The 14,110-nt window shown below is 37.3% G+C and overlaps 1 long non-coding RNA gene across 1 annotated transcript in view; it reads right to left on the bottom strand.

Moving 5' to 3' along the window:
• Positions 1 to 5,009: 5,009 nt before the first annotated feature.
• The window catches only part of LOC127023041 (uncharacterized), a 32,622-nt gene continuing 23,521 nt past the window's right edge, over positions 5,010 to 14,110 (bottom strand). The window contains exon 3 of the long non-coding RNA XR_007767392.1: positions 5,010 to 5,084. This is a non-coding gene — a long non-coding RNA (uncharacterized LOC127023041). The remainder of the gene's footprint in view (positions 5,085 to 14,110) is intronic.

Consider the following 14,110-nt stretch of genomic DNA (forward strand, 5'->3'; position numbering starts at 1 on the left):
GCTATTAGAAAACTGCAAGCAAACAGTAATTATGAAAAGATGAAATCCATATAAACTCACTCTCCTGAGACACAAAATTGTTTCAAAATGTGTCTGGCTCCTTCTGTTCATTCTGAAAAATCATCTTTGAATGTACTGCTGGGAGAATACCCGACTGAATGCAGCAATTAGACCAATGTTTATATAATTTAAATTAAAACATGCTCATCTTTCTAAATCACCCTGAATTTTCTCCCAAGTCACTTGCAGATGGCGATACACAAATACATAGGTTATAAAACCAAAGGGATCATTGTGATCATTTATTCTGATCTCTTATGTAACATGGGTTGTCAGATCCTCCTGAAGTAATCTTGTTTCAACTACGGCATATGAATTAGAATTCATATATGGATAGAATTCCGCATTTTATAGTTATGACACATTTTCTGCATCCATGGATGCATCAAAATACCCATTTTCTTGCACCTACCTTTCCAAGAGCTCCAGATCACTATACACTAGCAACTTGCTCTCTCTGCTATCTAACAATCCCCCGATCTTTTATCCTCTGCAAATCTTCTGGAAATATTAAAGAGCATACAGTCTTGAAGTTTATGCAATTGACCCTATTAGGAACTTAATGATGGAAGTGAATACAGGAGTAACAATTTGATTTTAAGATTTATCTTATATTCAATTTTTGAAATTCAGGTTGGTTCTTCCCTTTTAAAAATAAAAAAAAAGGATTCATTCAGATATTTTATGGGGTTTGCAGTCTATAGCACATAAAAGATACAAACGAAAATACATCAGTTGAGTTCAGTCAGTTCTCAGTTCATATGTCACCTTACTTATAAATATATTTCAAATTATCAGTGTTGTGGTTGACAGAAAACCACTTCAAATCCATCAGCTCACAAGCACACCACCACTGCAGGAAGCGCTAACTACATCCTGTATATTGTACAGAATATTTACAAAGGGAAAAGGAGCAGCAGATGCACATACTCTGAAACTAAAACACCCCACTGTCTAAAAACGATGAGAAGGCATTACACTGTCCCCAAAACCTCTGTTAAATAGGAACATCACAATAAAGAAAATGCCTTTATGTCCCCTGAGTAGGGGAGAAACAGCATATAAAAGCTTGCAAGTTGGTTGAAAATCGCACAGCTTGCAGAAAGACGTGTGTGCATATATATAAAAGGAGGAAATTATGAGCAGAATCGAGCTGGAACTGCCACTAATTCACTAAAAATTAATGCAAAAAGTAGATATAAAATCCCAATTTTAAACAAACAAGAAAAACAAAAGCTAGAAGACTTGATAGAAGTCTGAATCTATCAACTATAGAAATTGATAAGGAAAAATAAAAGAACAGCACAGCAATTTCCATGCCTGCAAGAACAATGGAGAGTAGGAACATTCTTTTAAGTTATCAGAAACAAAGGAAATCTAGAAATGCTATCTACCAACAGCAAGATGAAGATAGTATTATTGTTAATAGTTTAAAAAAGGCAGAATTATTTAACATTTGTTTCAAAAGGAGAAGAAAGATGGTTCATATGTAACCCATGCTGTAACTGATGAGATTCATTCAAAGAATCACAATGATTAAAGCTAAAAAGGCCATAAATTCATCAAGTTTGATCTTTAATATATCAGAGGCCATAAAATTCCAGCCCTTGTATTCAAAACAAGAGCTCGTGCTTGATTCCAGCATGACTTGGTATTTTACGTACGTTGTGTTTGGGTACACTTATCTTCCAAAACCACGTCTACTCTTGACTTGAAGATACCAAGAAAGGAGGGGTTCAGCAGTTCTCTCAAATGCATCCGGTTTCAGCTTCTAACCTTTGGTTCTCACTGTATGTTTTTCGGATTACGTGATGCACCATTCTCCTTAGTCTACAAGATTTAAAAAATGAGCCTCCTGCTCAATCAAATTTAAAACGATGGCTGGCTAAGCAACAGGCTCATTTGTCCAATCAACCTCTATCTTACAGCTCATCCGTCAAGAAAGGCGCAGACTGGATTAACTTTGCAGTATATCCTGATATAATGAAGACTACTGATTCAAGAGAAGATGGGTTTAAAAACTGTAAGGTTTACACAGATCTCCTTCTCTATCCTTAAAATAATGATAAGCTTACACATTCAGCTATCAGGTCTACAGCCAGCCAAAAGAGCGATGAAGAGTTAGGGCGTATTTATATGAACGCTTTTGAGGAGGACATCTCAGTTACCGCTTCGGCAGGCTGCTGGAGGCAGGCTGTTGGCACGACTGCCTTCCGCAACCAACTACCTCTTCACCAGCGCCAATTCTGCTCTTCCACAATAGCAGCCACTGTTAAAGTCGTTAAGACCAAACATTTCCAGATCAATTCAGCTAGACAATTCATGTACAACTTGAACAAAGCTTTAAACATTAATAGTAAAGCCTTCTGAATATAAAAAAAAACCTTGCTATTTCAGAAAATTCCTTCACCTTCAAGCACAATTATCAAAGAAACACGGACCTAACTAAAAAGCTGAGCTTTATTACAAATCTAAAGCATGCTTAGTATCACTGATGCAAAGTGAATATATTAGGCACTGTGCTGTAACAAAATCGTTCATTTATACTTGAGATTGATTAGATATACTTATTTTTGAAGTTTACTATATAACCATCTACATATTAATAAAAACAGTATTAGCTTAGAAAATTAGGTCTTTTAAAATTTCTTACAGCTGTGCTCCTGAAATCCAGCATAAACCATCAGCAGAGACTATCCAAATTACTGCAGAACAAGTTTCTTATTCTAATTGCTGCATTCAGCTGCAAAACAGCTTCTATTATAATACTGTGGCTTTTTACATGAATCTGAGAATCTCCCTTTTTAAGGTGAATTTTGGGAAAGCTGTGTGGAAAAAAATATGGCAGTTTCAGTTTTAATCAGGATTATTAGATACAAACTGTGATGTTGCCAAGATAAATGGTACAAGAACTTACAAGACTGGTTCTAAAACAAATAGTCTGCATGCTCACACTGCTTCTAGGTATTAAGCGAAACACTTCATCAACTTAACTGCCACAACACAAAAGTACTTCTAAAAATTGCTGGCAAAAATAGCAAGAAACACCGAATTGTTACAATGAAGTTCACTGATCTGATGGAGAATGAATATACTGAAAGAAATTAAATATTTCCCATCACATCAACAAGCTGATCCCACTCCCTTCGTGACCTCATGATCACTGGATTGAGCACAAGGGAAAGGAAATACACCACTGGGACCAGGGACAGGGACCACACACTATTGTCAGTAGCAGCCCATACTGAGACTGTGTGAATTAACTTTGAAACCACACTTTCTATCTCTACCTCTTTCTATACCAAAGCTTTCTAATCCATTTCCATCCATATGTTTAGCAAACTCTTCCAGGTTAGTCATGTGAATAGAAAAAGGATCACAGTGATTGTCTGACATCTAGTAAGGGGATTTCTGACCCTCCCTTTAAGAGGGCTGCCTGAGAAGCAAGAACAAGAACACCTTCATGTTGTCAACTCCAACAAGCCACTCCGTTGAATTTTACCCACGATAATTAACACTCCGTGCTACTCTGAAGGACAGCTTGATACAAAGTGAGACTAGCACAAACTGGCTGAAGAAATCTATTCTCAAGCTGACCTATACCATTTTTTTTTGATTAGTTGCAGAATGGAATCAGAATTCTCGTTTTGTTTAACTGCAGCTGGCAAATCATCAGCTCTTCCATGACAGTAAAAACCATTTCCCAGAAATGAAATGGAAATGTTCAAATACAGCTTAGATGAGAACTGACCAAGAAAACATCTTCATAAAAAGCACCCTCAAATTCAGGCTCCTACTTATAAATAGGATCACATATAAATAGTAGATAGCTTTTATGTAGCATAGTGAAACTTGTGTTTATTGTTAAAAGCAATATTTTTTTTTTCAGGACTGAGGCCAAAAAAAGTTATCAATTTACTGTGCTGCCCTTTCAACTGTAGTTTCACATATATTAAATTACACCAAAAAAGAGGTTACTCTTGTTAATTCTCCATCCCTATGTTCTGCTTGAAAGGATAAATGATTAGTAAAGGCTGTAACCTCAGACTCTGTTCAGCCAGTATGGGAACATCTTAATTACCTTTCGTTTCAGATGTGCCTTCTGGTCTAAATTATGTACATAATTAAGACTAGCAATAACCATCTGTTTGCCAGTGATTCTAAACAAAAAAGATTATATAAATAAAGGATCATTTAAATTCACATATTTTTAAGTGTAGTTGCACTTATAGAAAGGAAAAAGAAACATTGGAGGGAAAAAAAGGAAAAGGAAGTACCCAAGCATTTCACTTTGTTCCCCTGCCTTCCCTGTCCAGATCCTGAATTCCATTTATTTTAGTATCAAAATCAAATCGAGTTGACCCTCAGTCTCAAAACATTGCTATTTACATGCTGTGTCACAGTTGCCCTGTAAGTTTTAGATAGGAATCCAAAGGTTTTGACAAAGAAGCATTAGAAAATTTGAGAAGGAAATATTCAAGAATGCGATCTAGCTTTAGCAAAAGATGCTTCTGTTACAAACTGAAAACACTTCTTCCCCTTTTGCAGGTGGAAGGAAATTATTCTGAGATAAGGATAAACACTCAGTTTCCCATGTTTCAATCCCTGACAGCAAGGTTCCCCCTCTTTCCTGGCACCGCATGTAGAAGTAACTGAATAGCTTTCAAAAGTATTTACTGGGGAAGTCGCTGACAATATGGACATTCGCACATTCCTCAGGAATAGGAGCAGGACAGACAAAGAATCATGTTTGAAGATTGTGTACAACTAGGAATCAGAAGTCTTTTTTTTAATAATTAAAGGTTGCAAATTCCAACTCAGTAAAACATTGATTTTTGTCTAACATCTTGGAAAACATTTTATTTAAGAGAGTAATCAATGATAACCATAGAATCCACCTTGAACAGGTAGTTCATCTTACCAAAATAATACAATTAGCTTACCAAAGAATGAGAGATAATAAAACAGTCCTCTTTGTCCCAGAAAGTTTCAAACGATACTCTTCTGATACTTCACATTGGCAACTGCACATAAAAAGACAGTACTTTAAAACATAAACCTTCATTTGAAAAAAAAAAACCAACAACCACTTCTTAAATAGCTAGCAACTTATACAAGAAACTCAACTGTTATGTTAGTTTGTCTTAATTAAAGAAGAAAAAGTACTAACTGCTATGTAAGTTCTAACTACTGAGATCTTAATATGCCCAAAGAGGGAATTCAACGACTGGATTCTGGCAGGTACACACGTGCTGGTTAAGGCCTCTTTTCTGGTAAGAAACAGAAATCGTGGCCAGAAAGCAATTCAGATTTTTTTTAAAACTTCTTTGGTATACAGAAGTGGAAAAAAAATTACTTAGCAATACAAGCTACAGGAGAGCTCTTTTATAGAAGGTCCAAATGTTTTTGTACTGATCTTAAAAAGTGTTTTTCAATTTTACAGTAAAATTAGCTTTTTCCCCCCTCCCAAAAAAGCAGGTGAAGACCTCCAAACAGTGGTTATTGCCTAAGTACTTTTGGACAAAGCTGCAAAAAAGCCAAGGCGAACAGCAATGCTCATATGATACCAGTCCCCCCAAGCCCTATCTTTTTCACTTTCCTAGTGCTGTACAAACAGTTATTTCCTCAAAAATAAATTTAAGTATTGTGTCACAAATACATATTTGTCAAAAAAATTATACGGAGAAAATATCTGATTTGCTTCATTCCTACGCAGTCACTTCAGTAGGTACTCACAGATGTCTCTATAGCATTTGAATGACTGCTGGGACACAAAGTTCTATACTAAAATACCCGAACCCTAAAATTAAAGTTCCAGACTAAAACCAACCATTCCTAAAGCATGCAAGCAACCAAACTGATGGAACACCACTCCCTTGTATCCAGTGTACCAGAAGATTTGCTCTTCACAATAACTTGGAAGCTATCCCAATAGCATGCTGCATGTGGATGTGCCTGGAAAGTCTAACTTCTATAAACATATAATCCTGCTGCTAGAAATAGTTTGCTTATACTCTGATGTGCCACCACTAGTGATAATTTTCACATTCTGGTCCATTAGAAAAATAAATCTCTATTTTGCATTTATTGTGTCCTTTAGTTTATGGCTTATGACAGGGAAAAAATAAAAAATACTTTCAGCACACAAAAAATGATATATAATTTTAGGACTGATGTAGTAGAAAGAAATAGTTTAAAAAGTACAAACTTAGATGCATCAAGCAAAAGAAATTCTAACATTTCACACGGTGGACACACTTTAGGGGAATCTCACATGTATCTACATTCAGCTATTAATTAAAAAACCTGTGACATTCGGATGCTCTGCTTTAACAGAAAACACCCTATGAATGATCACAGCTGTTAAAAACCTCACCTAATCATAAATTACAATTTTATAAAATAGGTTCTAAAAGCAACATTTGGTTACCTGCAACAGAGGTCAACCTTTTTTTATTTTAAACTAGCTCTCAACCAACAAGCCAAATGCCAATTTCAATAGCTTTATGGGTTGATAATTAAATATGGCACACGAAGCAGAAAGGACACAGTTTTACCTTGAGGTACCAGCTTGATCATGCAACAAGTTCAACTTTACAGCTACTTGGTTGTACAAAGTCACCTTTGACAGGAATACTTAGCAAGCTTATTAAACAAAAAAAAGCTATGAAGGCAGACTACGCAACTCTAGAACGACTCTTCAGAGACAGTTTTCTGGCCACGTCCCTGCTTTTAAAAAGGCAAGATACACATTTAGTGTAGCAGGAGGTAGACTTATTTTGTGTGTTTTAGGTCCAAGAAAAAAAAAACCTTCACAAAATCTGCAACAAGCTTTTTATTGAATTTAATGAGGTTTGGAAGAAGCCACTGAATCTCAAGAGTTTTGTAGAGAAGTTTAAAAACAGGAGAAAAATGTTCCAATATAAGCATTAATAATTCCGCTTTATTCCTGCCAGTATTCAGAAAACACGACACGCTCATCAGCATTCCTCTTGCAAGGCTGCTAGTCACAGATAAGCACCTCAAATGTTATCACTTCCTAAGTCAACAACTTGTGCCAAAATGAAAAAAAAGCTGACTGTAAGAAGAAACATCGCTATGAATTCTACTACCATCTCAAAACCACTAATTATTGAAGGGAGGAGCAATCCCAAGTACTGGTGTATAACTGTTTAATTAATACAGCTAAGCACATCTAAGTCTGCTGCCCCTGAGGAAGGTGATGCAGCCTCCCCTGCCATGTGCTCCCACCATTTGCTTTGCATTAGCTCTTCTGCGTGATCCACAAAGAACAGACTCAGCACCATTAGGAAAGCAAAGGGTAGAAGATGGAAAAGGGAAGAGGACCCTTTCAGTAAATCCTACAAAGTCAAACGTGTCTAGTAAAGGAACTGGCTTTGCACCATCTTTCTTATTAGGCTGCCACATTCTCATAGCTGGTTTGGTTTAGATTTTTTACTTAAGCACGGGTGCTGAAGGACATAGTAACATTGCCCAATTTTAAACGTGCAAGAAGTCATTCTGCCATAGGGCTCCAGTACTTAAGGTGATGTGAACAGGAACACTTAAACTAAGCTTTTGCACTGAACCATCTTAGGATCCTTCCCTGTTGACTATTTTGGGAACTTGGGCATTAGGTAAACGCTTCAGCACATAGGTCTTGCCTCCATTGTTTTTTCTTGGAAGATGCTATGGAGAAGTAGAGGAGTGGGATGATATATCAATCATACTGTAATAGTGAAACACAAGTAATAATATAGTTGTGGGGGGAAAATTCAGAATAATGGTTTCTAAGTTGCAGAACTTTCATCCCTGGAGATATTCCAAACCTGACCAGCCCTTGAGCAACCCAATCCAACATCAGTTAGCCCTACTCTGAGCAGAGTGTTGGACTACATGACCTCCAATCTAAATTATATGAGTCTGTGACAATGTTTTTCTTGACATTTAAATAAAACTTTGGCAAATAGCTAGGAAAAACACTCTTGAGAAGTTTTAATAAACGTGTTTGTTTAATTAGGAGATTGGAAAGTTGTCACTTCAGTTTCTTAGCTGAAAGGCTGTATCTAGCAAGAACTGAAGAGGTATGATTTGATAAGCATAAAGTGAAATGACAGAAGAGAAGTATAGCTTTGGAAAAAAAACAAATCCAAATTTTCTCTAGCTACAGACAATGCTATCTTCATAAAGATGTAGACAAACAAAATAAAAACAAACTTTCTTGTGGTAACTGACTATTTTGAAGGTGTATTTTTTTCCTCCCTTTGCTGAAATATGGCATTTCTGCATTGGTTATGCCACACCATGTCACAACCTTAATATTATGCAAGTGCAGCTTCTGATTAAGAGTTCTCTATTTCTGTTTACATTTCTAACTTCGCAATATTACTCTTCCCATATAACTCAGCTCTGCAGTGGCTGAACCTTCTCTTGCACCATATTATCACACACTTACCATTTCATCACCTTTTTGTTCGGCCACTTTCTGCTCAGCTTTAGCTCGCATATTGGCTATATATCTCCTCCTCTTTCCTTTTTACGTTCTTCCTAGAGGATTTTAGCTTGCTTTCCCCCAAAACTATTTTTACCCTACTCTTAGTGTGCTAAGGAATAGGAACAGAGTGCTACTATCAGCTACCTACCACTTGGGGTGATGCGGTTAGCTTGTGGCTGAGCTAAAAACCACAGAGGGGATGAGAGCACTGGGACTGCTACCCTGAATACTGTCGCTCCTGAGGCTGGATAGTGCAAGGTTACTACTTAATAGAAAGTTTTAAAACACGTACACCGAGAAGAAGGAATGCTGATCTTCAGGGAGGTATTTTCTGGCTTCTACTGCCATGTGTCTTCACTATCATACACTTCCCCAGATTAAGTTACATAATTTCCAGTTTGGAAAGCAGCTGAATATGAAGGAGTGTACACATCAACACTCAAATGCATGATGGAGTAAGGATCAACAGCCATACTGAGTATCTCACTTTCCCTTAACACGGATGGCAAGAGTCCCACATACGAGCATTCTGAAAACATCTTAGTCCATTTTCCATTCTACCTGTGCTTCTATGAGTGAAGAATAAAATTAATTATAAGAGTCCAAAGCACCAAAAAAGTTTTGTCAACATCTGTCACTGCACTGATTCATACATTAATGGTAGGTAATTTAATTTCCTCTGGAACCCTTTACAAGGAGGCATATTAGTTTCCTTCATCTTCCCACTCAGAAGAGACATTAATCTGTTTTTAAAGCAGTTTGATTAAGCTGATTATCTTTGCATACTAGTTAAAAAAGATCACTTCTTACACTCTTCAAAAATTAAACGCAGAAGCAACAGTTCAAAGTTAAATGAAAAATACCTCAAACAGTAAGCAAAGCTTGAGATGGCAAAAGAATGCAGTAGACAAGGCAGTAGAAGCACTTCTGAGACTGCAGCTATCTAACAGCTAATGGTAGTAAAGAGAAGTTTGATCTTGCATTAAGAAAGGTCTGTTTTTCCATAATGGACATAAAGAATAAAAATCAGTGGAACTTTAGGTGGGATTATAGCATTCATTATTCCAATAAATAAGAGATTTTTCAGGAAAGAGTGTTTCTGAATAGAAGATTATATATCAATATTCTCCTTCGCTGATCTTAAAACAACCCAGGTTCAAAAGACCACAGCAAGCTTGAAACCAAAATCTGAAGAAAATGTCACTTTTCCTTACAAGATTTCAGGTTTTCTTTTCTTTGAATTTCTTTTTCATTTGGATAAAACAGAGATCCAAATGCTGCAATTGTTCATACATAAGCCAGGATACAATTTACCCATCAGAGATCTTCTGATGAACCACCGGAAGTTTAAAGCTCAAATTAATAACCCATTCTATCATTTTCCTTTTACTTCAATTACTCCATATTCCTCAATTTTATGTGCGTGACAGACAAGTAACATCTACCAAGAAGGACCAGAGCTACACAGAGCGGTCTGAACTGTGGAGAGATCTGCAAGGATGGGATCTGAATCTAGTAATCATATATGAAAGCGGACAGGACACAGAACACTGACCAAGGCCTGAGCTGGTAGAAACTCAGTAGACTTGTGTAGGTTCTAGGCTAGAAAGGTGACCAGGTGTGCTGGGGAGGGGATAGTATGTCAAAAGGTAACCAAAGAGCCATGAAAAGTAGGGCAATATTAGACCAAAGTTACGAAACAGAAAAAGCAAGTGAGCAAGACTGTGACCAGGCAGCAAAAGTTTCCATTTGAAATGGCAGAACAGAGTAAGAAGGGAACAATTTGCTCCTCATACTTCCCATTTTTCCACTAAGGTCCTCACAGCCCATTTGCCATGACTCACACTCTCCCCTATTCCTTTCTAGAAGAAAGGCAACAAACAAATAGGGATAAGAGGCTGTTAATCAAAGTCTCAACGGTTTTACTTGTCCTCCCAAAACACCTATTCAACCCCCTTTCCCTCCTCCTTAACATCTTGCTTTAACTCAGTCCTTTGTTAACTGCATGAGTATTGGAAAGAGGCAGGTGCTGTTCCAGGAGAGCAGCATTACACAATACCCTTCAAGACAGGCTCCTTACATGTTGTATTTTATTGACAGTCAATGCAACAGTAAAGAGTTCTATAAGTAATTAAAAAAAGAAAGTTTTGAAAATAGGGAGAACCAAGAAGCGAATTTGATTTTAAGACTCCTTTGGAGTTTCAAGTTACACTCCCATGAGATTTGTTTTTTCCCCCCATTGAACTACTTTAGGACCACATACACTCAGTTACAGCTATTAGCTCCTAAGTGTGTAAGTTGACCTCATTTTCACCATACTTTGTCTGGCACAAAGCTTTTAAAACCTCTTTAACAAAACAACACTCAATGCTTTTGTCATAAGACAACTTTATTGAAATACCAAGTACCTGCTATGAATAAACATTTACTTCTCAAAGGATTAAGTAGGCTAAGTTATTATAAGGTGTCCATAACATGAAACTCAGCCCCCCACAGAGGCTGCAGCAGGCAGGACACAGAAGTCTGTTTTCTGTTACCAAGGCCTATAATGAGACGTCACTTTCTTTTATTGCACACCTTGTGCAATGCAATTATGGACTACAGTTTTAATCCATTAATTCTTAAGTTTCATTGAAAAAAACTGTTCTGTCAAGGAGGCCATTTGGGTAAGATGCATATCCACCTTCACTAACTTCATCTAGGAATAAAAGGCCATTTGAGAGGCTCAGGGTTCAATGACTTACACTGGACTACCTTATACAAGTGTGAAAGTTAATAATTTCAAATGGCCTAACACTAGCACACTTGGTAAAATTGTGGCACACTCCACAAATGCCTTTTTTTTGCGTGACAAGTGTTTTTGCTCTCAAATAGACTACATTTGCACTCCCTGAAACATGGTGAGCCATCAGAAAGGGTACTGCTCCCATACTCCTCCTCAACAAAATGCTCCCCTTCCTTATCTTAGAGCAACTCTGACATTTCAGACTCCTCATGACATAATCCAACTCCTAGATGCAAGACAAAACTAATCCAGAAAGAAGTCAGATTATGGAACCACTACTCTACAGTGTTGTATACGTTGTTTGCTTCCAGAGCAGATGCTGATAAAAAGCATAGCCTGAAAGCAACTGCATGACATTTAGAATGTACAGTCTTTGAGGCAGGTTAAGAATCACTTCGACAGCTGCAGAAGTGACATTTTCTTTACAGAACTAGTCAATTAGCTTGCTCATCTCAAACTCCTTGCATATTTATTTCTCAAAGCATTAAGCAGGCTAAGTTTAAATGGCAGAGTTTACAGTTCAAATACCAGTTACCCTCAAAAAGCCCTGATCTGCATTAGAGCTATTAAGCACACAACTGTATCCTGTACCAACAGGAACTGAAGTTATCTTTAGGTATAATACACAGCAAGGATATTTCTGCCAGCACCTGTGAACTCAGGGATGAAGAGCTAGTCTCTTCCAACCAACCATGGCAGGGGATAAGTATGTTTGATCACAGCATTAGTACTATTGTTTATTTACAGTATAAAATAGTAAGTTAATTCAATACAAGAAAAGCATTGCGTTCAGGTATTTCTTTATTAGTACATGCAAAACAATCCTAGTAACAATTGAATCAAGTAATCATATTAAAAGAGTTGACCTAGAGAGCCAGCTTTAGTCACAAGAGACCCCTTTTTATGAACTGACCACCTAAATTTCACATTTCAGGAGTTAATCAAGGATCAAGCCAGCTTTTCTAGGATCATAAACAGCTGTTTTCTAGAGAGCAGTCCAAATACTTGTTTGGGCATCATACACAAGACTGCCAAGACATCAACAGCACTCACTGTTCAACCAGCCACTTAATATGTGTAAATACCATAAGGCAAAAGTCAAATTACGAAGAGATAAAACCACGTGTGCTTGTGCATGATAAGGAGACCAGCAAGAGCTGGTTAAGGAAACACTAGAAGCCTAAGTGAGCATAAGGAATTTTCTGCTAGCTCCTATTTAGACAGGAAGTTCCAGTTTGAAGCCAGACACATCATTTACCAGAACAGGTTACTGCCCTCCTTACATTTGAGCAGCTAAACCCTTCCAGACTAGAACAAACAGGTTATTGCATCAATCCATTTCCAGTTTCAACTTCTCCAAACTTTCAGCAGTATGCTCTGTTACTAGTCAAGTTTTCTACAGAGGGAGAGAAGACTCACACTAGCATTGCCCTGCAGCTAGGCACAGCAGTGAAGAGCTTAGGCTCCCTACATGTGTTAAGACATACACAGAACTCAGATGCCTTCCCCAGTTAAGAAGGCTTCCTATATTTAGATCACAAGGGACAAACTGGTTTGGCTAATCTACCAGCACACTGCCTCCAAGAAACCTGCTACTTGATGTCTTTTCTTTGGTCAGCTGATTCAATTCACTAAAGCTAGGAGAAAAAGCAGGAAGAGCAAATACCTTTTCTCCTATAGTTAAATCACTTCAGTATCTCCCAAATAGTAAGACAGTTTATTTCCATCTTTTTCCATTCATGGAAAGTCATAGTTACTTTCAGAAGCAGGAAATATAACTGGCAAAATACTACTTTCCACTTGCAAGTTGCACTTAAAACCTGGAAATGAGACTCCACAACTAAACTAAAAGGCAAGCAAAGAAAGATAGTCTTAAAAAGGGTCCTACAAACATATGTAGGAAAAGGACACTGAGCCACCTGCATATCAAACTACAGCGAGGAGCTCTGAACAGCCAAGACTGCATCTTGCTTGAGAGCCTAATCAAATACCAAGGATTTAAACAGCATTTGTACATGGCCCTTCTTTGGTGTGGAGGCAGCAAACACAGTAAGTAGTCTTGCATCTCTTAAGATCCCCTAAAGAAATTTGAAGCTAGTCTTAATGTGTTTCAATTTCCATAACTAGTTTTGAAGATCAGTTACATACATTATGAGTATCTAGTATTAAGCACAGAGGTCTTCAGACTAGTTAATTTTGTCACACTGCAAAATTTATTCCTCTAAAGGCACACCAGTGGTGTTTTAGAACCAGTTGGCTCTTATGTACTTTTTTTTAAGCTTATTTATTTTTAAGTCCAGTAGCCCTCCAGCTACTAAACCGAGGTAGTATGCTATGCAACCATCTTGTTCAAATCTTGAACATGTCAAAGGCAAGAACAAATACAATTTCTGAAGTCATGTTTCCAGACTACCCAGGGAAGCTGAGTTCAGTCATGACAACCCCCTAGAATCTTTTCTTTATAAACAACTTCCATAATACTGAAAGTATACAAGCTTGTCAGTTTACACTGAAGTTGCACAGACATTCAGAGCCAGGAAAGAATTTACTTGGACTAACAGAATATGCTTATTCTAAAAAACTAAACAGCATGAAGCCAAAGTTAAATATATTTAGGCATTTCAGAGAGGCACCAATGAAGGTTTTGTGGTTGTTTTTAAGGCACATATGTATATCAAAACACTGAGTTTCAGTTAGAATTGAAATTAAGTTCTGCAATAGACTGCAACTCTGCTAGCGAAACAAGGGTTTATGTATCTCCAGTTAATATT

The sequence above is a fragment of the Gymnogyps californianus genome, chromosome 16, assembly GCF_018139145.2.
Source record: "Gymnogyps californianus isolate 813 chromosome 16, ASM1813914v2, whole genome shotgun sequence".
Taxonomy (NCBI): Eukaryota; Metazoa; Chordata; class Aves; order Accipitriformes; family Cathartidae; genus Gymnogyps; species Gymnogyps californianus.